The 17,245-nt window shown below is 41.8% G+C and overlaps 1 long non-coding RNA gene across 3 annotated transcripts in view; it reads right to left on the bottom strand.

Moving 5' to 3' along the window:
* LOC142448420 (uncharacterized) overlaps nt 1–17,245 on the bottom strand; it is a 298,254-nt gene that overhangs the window by 217,486 nt on the left and 63,523 nt on the right. For all 3 annotated transcript variants that reach the window (XR_012784522.1, XR_012784523.1, XR_012784524.1), the window contains exon 3: nt 14,186–14,248. This is a non-coding gene — a long non-coding RNA (uncharacterized LOC142448420). The remainder of the gene's footprint in view (nt 1–14,185; nt 14,249–17,245) is intronic.

The following is a 17,245-nucleotide window of genomic DNA, read 5'->3' as shown; positions in this document are numbered from 1 at the left end:
CCTCATGATGTCTCCTTGTGGGTACAACCTTCTCATGGGGATTCTGGGAACTTTCTCTCTCTCTGCCTTCGTTTTCCTGTTGACAAGCCACATGGAGACTTGCTGAGACCTGCGAGGTACCTCTCTCTCTCTCTGCTTCATCTTCCTGTTGAGGAGCCATGCTCAGAGAGCTAGGGGAGCCACATGGAGACCCACACCAGCACTGGATCCACAATGCTTTCCACCCACCTGGCCTGTGATCTTCCTGCACTCAGCATCATTGCACATGCTGTGTGAGGAGTCTGAAGAGGAATTTATGGACTAGTATCAGACATATGGGCTAATATCAGACTTATGGACTTGATCTGTACTGGGCTGGATGTTTTCTCAGTATACAATTGCTTTGATAGAGAGCTCTTCTTTACACATATATGAATGTCTCTGGATTTATTTCTCTACTCAACCCAGTCTAACACAGTAAGTTTTCCAATTTTGTGTTGTAATAGAAAAACAACTAGTCTGCACTACTTGTCAGCAAAGTTTTGGAGAGAACAAATTCTATAGCAAATATGGAGTTGGTTCTGAAATAAGGCTGCAGAGTAACTCTTAAATGCAACTACATACAACTCTTTGATTTTATTCTTTTATACATTCTCTGTTGGGATATAGGTAATCCTGGTGGCATATTAGACTGCCTATTGGGCTGCTAACTAAAAGATCTGCAATTCGAAGGCCCCAGTTGCTCCTTGGGAGAAAGATAAAACTTTCTCCTCCCTTGAAGGTTTGCAACCACAGAAACCTACAGAGGCAGTTCGAGTGTACCCTGTAGGGTCGCTATGAGTCGGAATCAACTCAATGGCAATGAGTTTTGTTTTGCTTTTGGTGCACATGGTTGGATATAAACAATTTATCTTAACTCTACTTTGGAACTTCTCCTGCAGCAAACAGAATTCTAATAATCTGAAGATGAGATTGTAATGTGGAAATTACCGAAACATAAGTCAGTCTTGGGAATATGTCTTTTTGTCTCTCATGGCTACAGTACAAAATTTTATGTAGCTCTTGAGGCAGGCAGAATAATGAATCCCAATTATATCCATGTGCTAATTTCTGGAACTTGCCAATAGGTACCTTACCTGCAAAGGCACTTTGCAGATGTAATTAGGTTAAGGATTTTAGGAGCTTATTCTGTTTATCCAGGTGGGACCAATGCAACCACAAGCATTCTGAGAAGTGAAAGTGGGACTCGGGAGGATCAGAGCCAGAGCGAGATGTAAAGATGCTAATGCCACTGGCTTTGAAGATGGAGCAAGGTGGTCCAGAAGCTGAAAAAATATAAGGCTGGGGAAGCATTCTCTCCTAGATTGTCTGCAAGGAGCACGGCTCCACTGACACCTTTGGGCTCAGTGAGCCCTCTAGAAGTGTAAGAGAATACATCACTAAGTTGAAGTCATTGGTTACAGAAGTGACTTGTAACAGCAATAAATAAACTAGTACAGCTTGTAAGGGACAGTAATGATGTGTGGTTTCTTTGTTTGCTTATGCCTCAGGAGAAGCCAGTGGTAACTGCCTATAGAAGGGAGACATGTAAACATATTTCTATCTAATAACAGAAAGATTTAAAAAAACACAAGTATTTCTTCATCGTTTTATTCTTATGGGCTGTCATAATTTAAAATTTCTACTCTATCTTCAATGTTGCTTACTAATTTGAATCTTCTTGATCTATTCTTTTTCCTTCCCACTAAGATTGTAGATATTTCAATTTCATCCATATTTTGCTTTGCATATTTTGATGCTAATGACTAAACAGAACTTATTCATGATTGGTTAGGCTTTGGGGCAGAATGTTGTTAACTACTCTTACTTTGGTTCAGACTCACATTGAAGCCCTGTATGCAGAGTTGAACTGCTCTGATGAGGTCGCAAAGCTGTGAGCTTTGAGAAGCATATCACAAGACCTTTGGGGGCATGGACAAGTGATTACCTCTTCAGACCCAGGAACTCACTTGGGTGTACTCTTCCTCCATTATTATGCAGTTTCACACTTTATCATTATTAGTTCTTTCACCTTATATTCAATTTTCAATTGTTCTCATATTGTTGTATAAGTGCTGCAGAAGCCCACCCACATTCATTCCTCCAGAATTCACCATATGTACAAAGAGTGAAACAAAGTTCACGGCCATCGAGTCCATTCTGATGGACTATAGAATAGGGCAAAACTGCCCCTGGGAGTTTCCAAGACTATGACTCTTCCCAGGAAGCAGAGAGCCTCGTCTTTCTCCCATAGAGCGCCTAGTGCTGACCTTGCCATTCGCAGCCCAACACATACAGCCATGGGGGTTGCTGACTCTGTGAAGACTACTGGTGGTAAATACTTGTGATTTTTCTGCCAAAAGACTTTTCTTCTTTCTTTCTGGTCAAAGGCAGAACATTCTGCTCACTCACCAGACAAGTGCAGAGGGCCAGAGAGTCAGAGCTCCCTCGGCTTGCCTTCCACAAGGATGGTTGGTGTGGTACTTACATAACCTGGTGTCACTTTGAGGATGAAGAGTGTAAGGGTGGAGTCTAACCTGTCAATCAGGATATAGCCAATGAGGTCTCTGTGTGGGCATGGCCTTCTGAGGATTCTGGGAACTCCTCTATTTCCTCTTTGGAGGCGGGAGACACACTCTGTCTTGGCTGACATTTCTGACAAGAAGCCACATGAAGCTACTCTGATACATCCAGAGCCCTGGGAGTTGGAGAAGCCATGTGGAGACCCCTACCGGTATTGAGATGCTTACCATGCCACTGGTTCCACAAGACTTCCCACCCACTGGCCTGTGATCTTCCTGCATTTGGTGTCATTGCAAGTGTTTTGTGAGTCTGAAGAGGGCTTTATGTATTGGTATCAGACATATGGGCTAATATCGGACTTATGGACTTGATCTGGACTGGGCTGGGATGTTTTCTCAATATTCAATTGCTCTTGTGCATAAAGCTCTTTCCTATACATATATCAGTGTCTATGAATTTGTTTCTCTAGTCTACCTGGACTAAATTAGTTGGGGAGTTGGTTAATACTCAAGCTTCCTTCAAGAGGGGAGGGAGGGAGGGCATTGGATTCTGAGGCACGTTCTTCACTGTCTACAAGAAGTCCTCAGGGGACTCTATTTCAGTTGCCCACAGTGGTAACTGGTGTGATGATACACCTTTTATGGGCTTCCTTTGCCTCCCTTGCTCATGTCTCCAGTCTCTTACTAGTGTTTCTGCTACTGGGACCACCTCTCCAATAAACTCTGTCTCCTGGGGAGGAGACCTGACTTCCTCGTCTGCTTTTGAGACATCTGAACAAAGGCAACTTGATTTGTTTCGATCAATATATTTATAGTACATCTTCCCCATGCCTTTATTAGCAATATTTTATGTAATGTGTTTAGGGTTTTCTCAAGGAAACTTTTTTTTCTTGTATAGTTCAAAAATTACCCAATTAGAAAAATTTTGCCTGTTTAAGGGGTAATCCACAGACGAAGCCTCAGCATCAAGGTAATGACGACACTCGCCTCTGTTTGTGATTCATGAAGGCTACATATGTATTATCTGTTCTTTCTATGAAAAGTTTGCCAATACCTAGCTTAATTATTTATCTTTATGGGATTGCTGTAATATTACATGTATTTCTAACCTTGTGTCACCTTGAAAATTGTAATTTACTCTCACCTTCTTTGCAGCTCTCTCTTTTTGACTTACAGCCTTAGTAGTGCAAATGTGAAGTGCACAACTGTTAGTCAAAAGTTGGCAGTTCAAACCCACTGATGGCTCCATGAGAGAAAGATTTGGTGATACACTCCATAAATAGCTGAGCCTAGAAAATTCTACAGTGCACTTCCATTCCGTCACATGGGATTGCTATGGATCAGATTTAAGTTGACAGCACCCAACAATAACAAAACATTGAGTTGACAAAGATTTTTATGTTTCTCTTTCTCCCTTCTATTTGTTTGGAAGCTATAGCTAGCTAATATTCTTGTGATGGTTACCATTAAAAGTTTCAAACATATATATAGCTATCAAATTTAGATAATGAAGTCTAATATTGTTCAGCATCTTAATCTCCTCCCACCGCAGACTTCATATCAACATTTAAAGCATAATTTCTATCTTTGACAAAACCAAATGGTAAATGTAGTCATCCTAATACTGCACTGCCACAGAGTTGATTCCAATTCATAGTAACCCTTTATAAGATTCCTAAGACTGTCAATCTTAAAAAAAAGTTTTATTGACACATAATCTATACATCATACAACTCAATAGTTCAATCATATCAAGAAGAGCTGTACAATCATTACTGCAATCAATTTTAGAACATTTTATTCTTTCTTGTACTCATTGTTAGTAGCAACCCCATGACACTCCAACCTCTCCCTGCCATACCCACCAAAACCATTAATCCAGGTACTGTCTCTATAGATTTACTATCCTGGATTTCATATACCAAAAAAAAAAAAATACTACGATAACAAAATAAAAAAGAGGAAAACGTCAACTGAAAAGAAATTTTAAAATATTGAAAACTAGAACAACATTAAAAGGGGTCAAAGAGAAATTACATGATAAGGGGTTAAAATTTAACCTAACTTCACGACTGCCCATTTTTATGGGAATAAATAGCCTCATCTTTCTCCCTTGGAGTAGCTGATAGATTTGAACCACTGACCTTGTGGGTCAGCCATTCAATGTTTACCTGACAGTGCCACCAGGAATCCTTAGTCTTCTAATATCCAGTAGTTAATATCTTTAATTATATCAATAGCTGTTCCCATATTACTTACATTCCACATTTTCTGCATGCACTCATTTCTTTATTTTGTAAGCATATTCTATAGGGAAAGCTTATGGTTTAAAAGTCATCTAAATATCTGTAATTAGAAAATGTATTTAATATACTGCTAAAAGTTTTGTTGAGTATAATATTCTGAATTGAAAGCTAATTTATCTCAGCGTATTAAAGACAGTACTATCATTTGAAATTGATCATAACTAAGGAACATAGTCCACCTTTTTTCCTGTGGAAAGCTTTGAAGATTATTCTCTTCATCCTTGATATTACATAGGTTTCCTAGTTGTGCACTTACTTGCATGCATCCTGGTTGGTGTTAGTGTACTTTTTAGCTGAGGAATCAGACCTTCATACAAATATGGAAAAATTAAATTACTTTTCTTCAAATATTTCTTTCCAGTACCTTTTGTTGTTATTTATCTTAGGTGTATTTCCGAGGATTTCCCCCTCCTTATAAGCATCCCTACTATTGCTCATTAGGTTGTACCTACAATTTTTCTTTATCATACCAAATGGAAAATTAAGATAGAATATAGTGGCATGCTTAACTATTATTCTTAAGGCAAGATCCTGATTCAGAAACATAGCAAGCACATTACTTTTAGGCAAAGGACTTTAAGACGATAAGCAAGATTGTTTCAAAATTCTGTTTCTTATGAGGCTAAAAATATTGTTTTGCTTTGAATGTAAGTGACTAAAAGAAAGAAACCAAAAGTCTCTTCTGACTTGAGATATATAAATGTCACTACATGACTTATCTAAATCCATGATTTCAAACTATTTTGTTATTTGAAAGTTTGAATTGTTGAACCCTAAAGTCATGAAAAACCAGTTGATACATGTACACTGTCATTTGGTCAGTTGCTACCAAGTTGATTCTGATGCCTCATGGTGACCCAATGGGTATAGAACTGTCCTCCACAGTGTTTTCAGTGGCTGATTGTTGTTGAAGTAGATAATCAGTCTTTCTTCTAAGGTATTTCTAAGTAGACTTGAATCTCTTCCCTTGGGGTTAGCGGGTGATGAACAGGTCCACCTTCCAAAGATTTCCTATGGTGACAAGGGGAGTGTTGAACCACTGTGCTAACAGGGCCCTTCGTGTGTTTGTTCGATTTGCATATATGTAAATATACCCCTATGTAAAACATCACCATCTAGATCCCTTACTTAAGTTTTCTATGTAATAATGATCTACATAACAACTTTATTTCTATGTGTTCCAGAACATAAATCTTTAAAACTGAATAGAGACATACCTATGAAAATAAGTCAAAGGAGAATGTTGTGGGTAGGTTGGAAGCCTGGAGGAATCTGAGCAAGAGAGAAGTAAAGTATGGCTAAAGTAGATAAGATAGATTGAACAATACCAAAAGTCACAGAAGTCCAATAGTATACACATTCTGGCCATAGATGAGGTCAATTATAGAGAGAGGAGACGGTGGAAGAATTAGCCAAATGACTGGGAGTTCATAAACTTGTTCCAGTCTGAAGCTGGTAAACAGCTACTTGAAAAAGATAGAGTTCATAAGGTGGGTCCTTCAGTGAATCCCAATGCACTTGTTCTTCTTAGAAAAGCACAAGACCCTTCACATTAAAAAATCTACCATTGTTCAACTCTAATTCCATCCATTTTCAATTAGTTATACTTTCTCAAACTGGCTCTTACTGTTTCTCACTGATCCGGTCTGTTCCTTATTCTCAAAACACATAATCTTTTCTTCTTAGCTTTGTTCCCACTTTACCGTAAGTCTTCTGCCTATTTCCTTCTTTTCCTGAAGGTCTTCATTTAAACACGGCCACTTGTGGGAAGTGGTGTCTGTTTCCCCATATCAGCTACAGTGCCTTTCTGATGTGGTCTGACAGCACCTACTTATTCCTAGGTGTTTCTGTTGTTAGGTGACATAAAGTTGGTTCTAGCCTGTAGATATCCTGTGCACAAAAGAGGTAAACACTGCCAGGTCCTACATCATTATCATAACCGTTCCTATGTTTAAGCCCATTTTTATAGGCAATGGGTCAATCCATCTCTACTTTACTGAGCATAGTATCCTTCTCCAGGAACTGGTCTCTCCTGACAACATGTTCAGTGTAAGATGAAATCTAGCTATCATTGCCTCTGAGGAGCACAATGGGCTTACTTCTTCCAAGACAGATTTGCTTGTTCTTTTGACAGTCCACGGTACTTTCGATATCCATTACTCACCAGTGCCGCAATTGTAACACATCAGTTCTCATTCAATGTTTAACTTTCACATGCATATGAGGCCAATGAAAAGACCACAGATTGCTCAGGTGCACTTTAGTTTTCAAAGTAACATCCTTGCTTTACAACCCTCTGTAGAGGTCATGTGCAGCAGATTTACTCAATGCAATGCATCTTTTGATCTCTTAACTACTGCTTCCATGTGCATTGATGGTGGATCCAAGCAAGACAAAATCCTTGACAACTTCATCCTTTTCTCCATTTATTATGATGTTACATATTGGTCCAGTTGTGAGGATTATGGTCTTCTTGGTACTGAGTTGCACTCCATACTTAAGGTCACAATCCTTGATCTTCATTAGCATGTGTTGCCAAGTCCTCCTCATTTTCAAAGCAAGGTTGTGGTCATCTGCCTATCGCAATACACAGGTTGTTAATAAGCCTTCCTCCAATCCTAATGACCATTTGCTCAGCATACAGATTGAATAAGTATGGTGAGAGGATGTAACCCTGGGGCACACCTTTCTTGATTTTTAAATGCACTGTTCCCTTGTTCTGTTTGCACAGCTGCTTCTGATCCATGCACAAATTGCACAGGAGTAGAATCAAGTGTTCTGGAATTCCCATTCTTCTCAGAGCTATCCGTAGATTGTTATAATCCACACAGTTAAATTGCTTGGCATAGTCAACAAAACACAAGCAAAAATCCTCTGCGAGTGTCTGTTTTGAGGCCAAATACATCTGACATCTGCAATGATATTGCTTGTTCCAGGTCCTCTGGTGAATACGGTCTGCATCTCTGGCAGCTCCATATCAATGTACTGCTGCAACTGTTGTTGGAGCAACAAAATTTTGCTTGCATATGAAACCCGTGATATTGTTCTATAATTTGAGCATTCTGTTGGGTCACCGTTCTTTGGATGGGTACACATACAGATCTCCTCCTTTCAGTTAGCCAAGCAGCTGTCTTCCAAGTTTCTTGGCATAGGTAAATACTTCATCCGCTTATTGTAATGCTTCAATGGCATTCCATCAGTTCCTGGAGTCTTGCTTTTGGCTAATGTATTCAGTGCAGTTTTAATTTCTTCCTTCAGCACCATTGGTTCCTGTTCATGCACTAGCCCCTGAAACGGAATGCCTACTCGATCTTTTTGGTGTAGTGACGCTGTGTGTTCTTTCCATCTTCTGTTGAGCTTCCTGCATCATTCAATGGTTTGCACATAGAAAATTTCAATATGGCCACGACAGGTTCAAATTTTTAAAAAAATTATTTCAGTTTAAGATGTGTTGAACGTGCTCTTCCTTTTTGGTGTTCTGAATCTAAATCTTTGCACCTTTTATTTTGTTTTCTCGAGCTTCCCTTTGAAATTTTCTATTAATCTCTTTGCCTTTATCGTGTCTTCCATTTGCCTTAGCTATGCTACTAGTAAGAGCCAGTTTCAGAGTCTCTTCTTACATCTGCTTTGATTTCTTTTCTTTCTTTCCTGTCTTTTTAATGACCTGTTTGCTTTCTTCATCAATGAGGGTCTGGATGTCTTCCCATGGCTTATCAGGCCTTCTGTCATTGGTGTTCAGTGCATGTACCTGCTCGTGAGATGTTGTGAAATTCATGTGGGATAGACCCAAGGTTGCATTTTGGCTTGCTTTCATTTTCTTCAGCTTCACCTGAACTTGCATATGAGCAATGAATCTTTCACAGTCTGCCCCTGGCCTGGCTTTAGCTCTTGATGATGAATTTCTCCATCATCTCTTCTCACAAATGCAGTCAATTTGATTTCTGTGTATTTCAACTGGAGATGTCCACGTGTATAATATAACTGACACATACAAGGCACTCAACAAATAGTTACTGAATAAGTGATGACAAAGTGAGTGATGAATGAATGAATGTGAATGAATCCAAGAAGGCAGTGTAAGGTCAAAATCAGTGCGTGTCTGACTTCAGGAGAAGGATACTTTAGGGGAGACAGGGCGGCCCTAGTGGGTAAGCACTCAGTTGGTCACCAAAAAGTAGTTTACACCCACCAGCTTCTGTGAAGGAAAGGTGTGGTCATCATGGTCACCTGCTCCTATAAATAGTTTTGGTTTCAGGTGCCATTGAGTCGATTCAGACACATAGTGACCCCAAGCACAACAGAATGAAACACTGCCTGGTCCTATGCCTGCATTCCTCACAGCCACTGTGACAATCCGTCTTGTTGAAGACTCCCTCTTTTCCTATGCCATGATATTGATTACAACTCTGGAAACCTATGGGGAAGTTCTGCAGTGTCCTATTGCGACATTACCATTAGGAATTGAGCTTGGGGTTGAGTTTGCATTTGGAGATACCTTGGTGTCACGCTGGAGTTATGTTGAGCAAGTTTAAGTCTATGGCAGTTTAGGGCTGTGCTGGAATAAAGTGGTCAGGTGGCCATGGTTTGTCCGTGGTAATAACATCCTGTCCTTCCTGGTGCCTCCCTCTCCACCCCTGCTGTAGCATTCTCCTGTAGGACGTGCCTTCAAACATCAAGTTCCCACATGGACCTTCTCCTGGCTGTAACAGTGACTCGCTAGAGATTTTATCTGCGAGATGTGAGGCACTCGTGGTGAGGAGGAGTCTCTGGGCATTGCAGGCTGTTCAGCGCTGCACGTACCAGCTGGCTGTGAAACCCTGCCCACAGGACCTTCAGAAAGCAGACGTCGTTGTGGAGCTATTAGACCCTACACAAATGGGAGTCAGATGATTTGAAAGGACAGCCCACTGCAACAACGGATGGGGAAGGAGTTATGGACATTAAAGCTGCAGGATTTTCTCCGGGGCCCTGGCTCTGTGGCCCACAAGAAGCTTTCCACTCACCTTCCAGTAGGACAGGCGTGTGCTCCAGCCATCAGCGGAGAATCAGGAGACTCCCAGAAGGAGGAAATAAAAATCAGCCAGAGAGGCATTAAAGAGGTAAGTGCCTACTATAGTTTCAGTTGGTTAGATCTGATCTTTGATGATGCACAAATCATATGTATTGTATTTTTCCACAAATGATTCGGCCCTTCTGTGTTTGTTTGCCAATGGGTCACTCCCTATACCCCACACCAAGGTTTTTGGTTATTTTAAATGCTCTATGCTTTTTTTTTAACAACAACATTTCCAGCAACTGGAAACCTTATTACTCCTTTGATCCCACACTTCACTGGGCTTCGTTCCTTCTAATGGAAAGGATACCTTGAGATTAGACCTTTCCAACTCTACTTCCTCAGAAACCTATACTGATACGAATCAAAGGACTCACTTCTTCCCCCAAGAGCCCCTCCTTGACAAAAGTATGTTTGGGTATTGCCTAATGCACTTATAATAAATATATACAACCAGGAAACAGAGCAAGACTCCTGATAGCCTGTTATTTGCAGTAATTGTAGATTGAGAGTGGACATTTTCAAGAGAAGCTTACAAGTTAGTTGTACTTTCTGGTAGTAATTACCTCCCACAAACATGACTCATTTCAGCAGTTTAAATGCAAGCATCGGGTGTCCCCAAGTCCACAGTCTTATAAATAAACCCTCTGAATCATTCCCTGAATGCATAAGTGTTTAAATATTTCTCCCTGATCTCCGAGACAGCTGTAGATGGAGGGTTCCATGCATTAAAATCCCTTTGGAAGAAAATGAAAACCAAGACAAAGAACATGGAGGTCTCCGGACACTCAGGTGAGACTTTCTTCCACAGGTGCCCGTCAGGAGCTGCTAAATGCCAGCTGCCAGCATGTAAAGTGTTTGCCTCCTCCCATCTAAAAGGGGATGTTTCTGTTTGTTCTAATGAAACCCTTTTGTCTTGTGTTTTAGAATAGTGCAAGCAGGGAGGTCTTTTATGGTCAAACAGCAGCACAAATGCTTTCGGGTGGGACTACCCAAGTGTCTCCTGGGGGAATAGAACATATAGTGAAAGAAGTGTGGGCGGTGCCAGCTAGGAAGACATTAGAAAGACAGCCCACTCCAGAAGGAGGCCGTGAGGCTTTCGGCAATACCCGCGCAAAGATGACGTGTACCTCGAGAAGTTAGGACATTCTCGGGCAGTGTAAGAGATGACAAAATAATAATTTATAAATTATCAAGGGTTCATGAGGGAGGGGAGAAGGGAGGGAAGGGAGGGAATGAGGAGCTGATGCCAGGGGCTTACGTGGAGAGCAAATGTTTTGAGAATGATGAGAGCAACGAATATACAAATGTGCTTTACACAATTGATGTATGTATGGATTGTGATGAGTTGTATAAACCCTCCCAATAAAATTATTCTTATAAAAGAGAAGAAGTTAGGATGTTCAATCAGTGAAGCTTCTTTTGTTTGTTTGTTTGTTTGTTTGTTAACATGCTAAAAAGCACATTTGAGAAAGTATGAACAGAAAAGTAGGTGCTATTTTGGTGTTGTTTCACATCAGGTCTTTAGAGTCCCTTGCACACAGTTAAAGAGGGGGGGCTAATACAGGCTTTGTCCTATTCTCATTGTGTTGGGGTGCATCCTGGAGTGGATTCCAACACACAGCACAACCCTAGAAAATGGGGTGGGGCTGCCCTAGCAGCAAATTGCCAGGTCCTTTCTCCCAAACTTTCAGTTAGCAGTTGAGCGCTTAAACACTGCACCCCTCGAGTGCCTTGGTATTTTCAGTATATCCATGAACTTCAGAGTATGATGTTACCCACCCACGAGGATCTAAGAGTAAAGTCCTGGGTGTCTAAAATATGTCCATTGACAGAAGTTGTTTTCTTTTCCCTCCTGCTCAAATTTAGCCATGTCCCACCAACGCTTCACAGACTCTTACAGGTGGCTCATTATTCAACGAGACCTGCTGCTGCTAAGAATTCTTTCCCAGTGCTTTTCTGGATCATTGTCTATTTTGTTCCTAGCTATTTTCATAGCCTCAGCTGCCGCTGTTGCATTCCCATCTCTTGGAATGATCCAGAGGAATACAGAGTTCCTCCGTGGCCAAGGCGGAAATGCCTGCCAAGAATGCTGACCTTCCAGTGAAGGTCACTCCATGCTAGAAAACAGACAAAGTCCAGTAAATAATCATGCTGGTGCAGACAAATGAATAGTCCACAGCAATGGCATTTTGGGGAGAGAGTTGCTATCACGTCCTAACCTTCGTACGTCTGAAAGGAGAAGGAGCATTGCAAATTTCTCAGCAAGTTTGTGGTCAACAAGGACCAGCCCAAGACGCCGACAGGCCCAGCATTCTCTCTGGAACAAAGCACTGCTATCTGTTATACTTGTTAGAGAGCACACACACACACCCTCCTCCACCCAGCCCCACCCCTTCACTCTACAGCACAGAACCACAGGCCAGAAACGTTCCACCTGGCTCTTCCTTAAACGTCCTTGGAACGAGAGGGAAACACTAGGCGCTCACTTTCTAAGTGCAAAGTGCTCATTATTGCTGGCTCTTAGACTCAACCCATGTCAAGAAACGAAAACCAAACCAATCCAAACACATTGCCCTCGAGTCAGTTCCGACTCATAGCAACCCTCGAGGACAGGATAGAGCGGTCCCTGTGAATTTCCCAGACTGAACTGTTCATGGGATTCGAAAACCCCATCTTTCTCCCTTGGAGCTGCTGGTGGTTTCAAACTACTTGAGGATCACAGCCCAATGCAGAATCATTACACCACCAACGTTCCTACGTGTCAGAAGATGGGTCAAATCCCTCTACAAATCTCACTCGAGGTAAATGAAGCAGCGGGGATCTTAGTTCTGGGCCATGAAGAGTCTGTGTATTGGGGGACAGGGAGGCAGGGAAGAGCAGTGGGAGAGAGGAGTTGGAGGGCGTCCATCATCACATGCGTGCCCTTACATCACTGTTTGAACAAGAGCAGCTAGCTTCCTGCTCTAAAGACAGAGTGCTGGGGACCTTAATAAGCATCTGGGGAGAACAGGAGTGGCCTTAAGGCAGCTCAGAAGTGGCTTGGGAGAGGCCAGAAGAATGCTAATTGATCCTCCAATCCCTGGGCTTCTTTGCCAAGGAATGAGTGAGGGATCTCTCCCAAAGCCAGCAGCGAATCCTTTGACTTTAAAAATAGCATCAAATTATCTGCATTTGCTCTTTAACTATGCTGTTCTTGTCATTAGTTGCATTGAGTTGGCTCGACTCAGGGCAATGCTCTGTGTAACACAGCAAGGTTCATTGTGGGTTCTGTAGGGTCTGATGGTTTTATGAGGACGTGGTGTTTCTTTGCTAAATTGAGGGTCTCTACCCCACTTTATAATACCCCCTATGTTTCTTGGTTGTTGTTGTTAAGAGAATATAAGGAATATGCCCTTAAGAATAAATTGAGTAATTCCTTTAAAAAATGCCTCCGGGGCTCCAGAATGGAAAAGCATTCCAAAATCAAGATGCTAAATGATACCAAGTTTACACTCTCATGACTTTACAAGAGTGAGCTCTTCAGATCCTCTCAACCTCCCCAACTGTGCCATTGACTCTGCTTGAGCTTCTGTCCAGCACTTCTGCTTGATAGCCAGGTGTGACTCCCTGGACAACCCACCAGGGGTCACTCATTTTGCACTCTGACCTCTGGGGAGTGAATTCCGGTGGGCTGGAACTTTGACTAAGGGATGTGAGGATCAGGGGGTCAATTATTCCCGACGTCCTTTCCCTGAATTCATTGCCTGGAGTTGCTATTTGTTATGGATTGAATTGTAAGAAACTCACTGCCATCCGGTCGATGCCAACTCATAACAACACTACAGGTCAGGGTGGAACTGCCCTTTGGGTGTCTGAGACTGCAACTCTTTACAGGAGCAGAAAGCCCCATCTTTCTCCTACAGAGGCTGGTGGTTTTCAACTGCTGATCTTGGGGCTCACAGCCCAATGTGTAGCCACTAGCCTCCCAGAGTTGAATTATGTTCTCCAAAATTATGGGTAAATGCAGGTCCCTATGCCTGGGGTTATCATCTCATTGGGAAGGAGCTGTCTTTGTTATGTTAATAAGGCAGATTAGTATAGGATATGTCCTAAATCAATCTCTATCTTTTTTAAATGACTTTTTTTATTAGCTGGGATATAATACATATAACATATCATTCCATATTTCAGTCACATCAAGTAGAATTGCATAACTGCCACCACCATCAGTTTCCAACCACTCTTTTTCTACAGGAACTCCTTAACAATGTCTCCCTTTTACCCCCCGACCCCGTGTAACTCACCCTTCTCCGAGCCCCTTCTTCTTGCTGTCTTCATAGGAGTTCATCAATCCTGGGTTCCATGTACTGAAAAGCAGAAAAGCATATAACACATCTTCAAGAGGGTGACCTCCGCTGACATAACACCTCTGAGAGACAGTCTACTACGAACGAACAAAAACCAAACCAAAAATACACTCAAATTTTGAAACTGGACCAGGTCCCGCAGGCATCATAGGAGGGGATCTACTGACAAAGTTTTAACTGTTCAGGTCAGATTTATGTCTTTGTTCTTCTATAATCCTCTTTCCCAAGCACTATGTTTAGCGACCACTTTGCTATCATGCCTAAATTTTAAGGAATTCTCTGGAGGTTTATTTCCTATGTAGTTCCACAAATGAATCTTGGGATCCCATTGTCATCCATCACCTTCTGCATACCGGATTCTCACTATTTAGGCTCTGCTTTGATCCCTAATTTGACTTTGGATTATATGGATTCAAATCCTTCAATGACTGAAGATGGTGTGCTTCTTCCATGTGGACTTAGTTGACATCTCTCTTAGATGGCTGCTTGTTTAGAAACAAGCTTTGAAGATCCCAGACACTATTTTATCTGATAGCCAGGCACCATCTAAACTCTTCACTACCTTTTACTATAGCACCCGTATGTGTTCCCTTCTAACTCAATCTCTTTTGCAATATACAGGAGATGAATGAAGCCAGCCAGCAGAGGCTGGATGGGGTAAAGTAGCTGCCAAGACACGTTTAGTCTCCAAGAGTAAAGACGCAAAAACTTGAAGAGACAAGAGCCTTCATGCAGAGCCAACAGAGAAAGGTTTCCCCTGAGCTAGAGCTCCGAATTTGGACCTCTGGCCTCTACACTGCTAGAAAATAAATTTTTGTTTGTTAAAACAATTCATTTATGGTATTTCTATTATAGCACCCCTACTTTATACCTGTTCCACTATTGTATTTTGGAAACAAATAATATATATGATCATTTTACAGGTTAATGGGTTAAGAGCAATTTTGCCCCAGGATGGCAGAGTCCTTAAGTGCCACCATGATTGACTTAAAGGATTCAGAAGAGGGGATTTCAGGCTTGGAGTTGATTTAAGACTTTTGGGTTCTATCACAGGGTGTTTTGTATGTGGGAAAGGACATGAATTTGGTGGGAGGGTGTATAAAAAATGGAATTTTAGGGATCAAGTGTATTCCCCAAATAAAATCCCAAAGTCACTGCCAGTAAGTCAATTTCAACTCACGGCAATCCTAGAAGACAGACTCAGACTGCCCCTATGGGTCTCTGCGACAGGAACTGTTTATGGGAGTAGAAGACCTCCTTTTTTCTCCTCAGGGCAACTGATGGTTTCGAACTGCGGACCTTGTGGTTAGCAACCTAGTTCATAGCCCACTAGGCCACAAGGGCTCTTGCCCCCACAAAATATGTATTATAAATCCTAACCTGTATGCCTAAAGTTAAAAATCTCATTTGTGAATGTGCTGCCTTTGTATAGGGCAAGAGTGGGAGCCTTTGTGCTGGCAAGGATCCTTTGGATATTTAGACCATATTTCATGGCCATACTGGTCAACCATTTAATTAATCCGCCCTGATGTGATGCCTGGAGCTGCTTGTCTTTGGGGAGGTGTGATGTTAGCTGGCATCGATGATTTCACAGGCCTTGACTACCCCGGGGCCCCGATGGTCTCCAGCCCTAGGGTAGGGCATATCTGGAGTCAGTCTGTCTTGAGACATGAAAGAGACACATGGGAATCTTCAAGGAACTAGGGAGCAGAAGCTGAAGAGGCAAGAACCTTCACCCAGAGCTGACGTTGAGAGAATGCCTTCTCTTAAAGCCAGTGCTAAATTCCTACTTCTCCCCTCCTAAATGACGAGGAGAGAAATTTATGTTTGTACAAGCTATCCAGGTGTAATATTTCTGATTTATCAGTCCGAGATAACTAAGAGGTTGTTTATTCAACTCCTCAGAGCAGAGACTGCAGGACTGAGCGTTCAGTCACATGGAGTAGCTGCCAACTCGATGAAGCCTGCCTGCTTGCATGGCTTCTCCGTGCCTCTTCCACCCCTTTGTTTCTCACAATGGTTCCTAGGTTGCACTCCCTAATAAATGTAAGGCCTGTTCTTGGGCTCTGCTTTCTGGAGAAACCAGGTTAAGACACATTTAAATAGAATGCAAACTGCCCGGAAAAAACAAGGTATCAAAAATAGAGTATAATCTTTTTACTTAAAAGAATGCTGACAAGGGACTAGCCTAATCAAATATTTTTAAAAACTCACTGCTAACAAGTGAACGCTAAAAGACAGTGCCCCTATGGGCAGAGTGGAATGGCCCTTGCACATGTTCAAGGCTTCAAGTCTTCATGAGGGAACAGAGCCTCATCTTCCTCCCACAGGGTAGCTGTTGGCTTAGAACTGAGCACCTTGTGGGTAGCCAGTACGCAACCCACTATGCCACCAGGGATGCTTCAAATATTAAAAGACATTATAAAATGTCAATGATTACATTAGTATGGTCTTTACACAAGGAAAACGAATTAAACAATTAAGTGAAACAGAATAATTCCAATGGAGATTCCTTGGAGTTGTTTGTCTTGAATTCCTTCTTCCTGCTAGCCAAGAAATGTGATTGCTGGGGCCGTCTCAGACGCTGTGTACTGAGGGTGGAGGAACACGCGTTCAGCGCTGGACATTTTCATTTCTAGCATGCTACAGAAGAAACAAACATATAGCCACCTGATTTAAGCCACTATAGTTTTATATCACTTTGTTACATGAGCTAACTAATTACCCTAATTGATGTATTCCCAGTTATGGATCAAATTGTGTCCCCCTCCCCCAAAATATATGTCAAATTTGCTAGGCCATGCTACCCAGTATTGTCTGACTATCCTTATTTTGTGATGTATTAAAAACCCTAACCTCTGCCTAAGGGAGCCCGGTGGAATAGTGATTACACACTGGGCTGCAATCCGCAAGGTCAGCAGTTTGAAACTACTAGCCACTCCTCTGGAGAAAGATGGGGCTTTCTGCTTCTGTAAAGAGTTACAGTCTCAGAAACTC

The sequence above is a fragment of the Tenrec ecaudatus genome, chromosome 5 (assembly GCF_050624435.1).
Source record: "Tenrec ecaudatus isolate mTenEca1 chromosome 5, mTenEca1.hap1, whole genome shotgun sequence".
Taxonomy (NCBI): Eukaryota; Metazoa; Chordata; class Mammalia; order Afrosoricida; family Tenrecidae; genus Tenrec; species Tenrec ecaudatus.
Note: the sequence above shows the minus strand (reverse complement) of the source record. Positions and strands in the feature narration are given on the sequence as shown.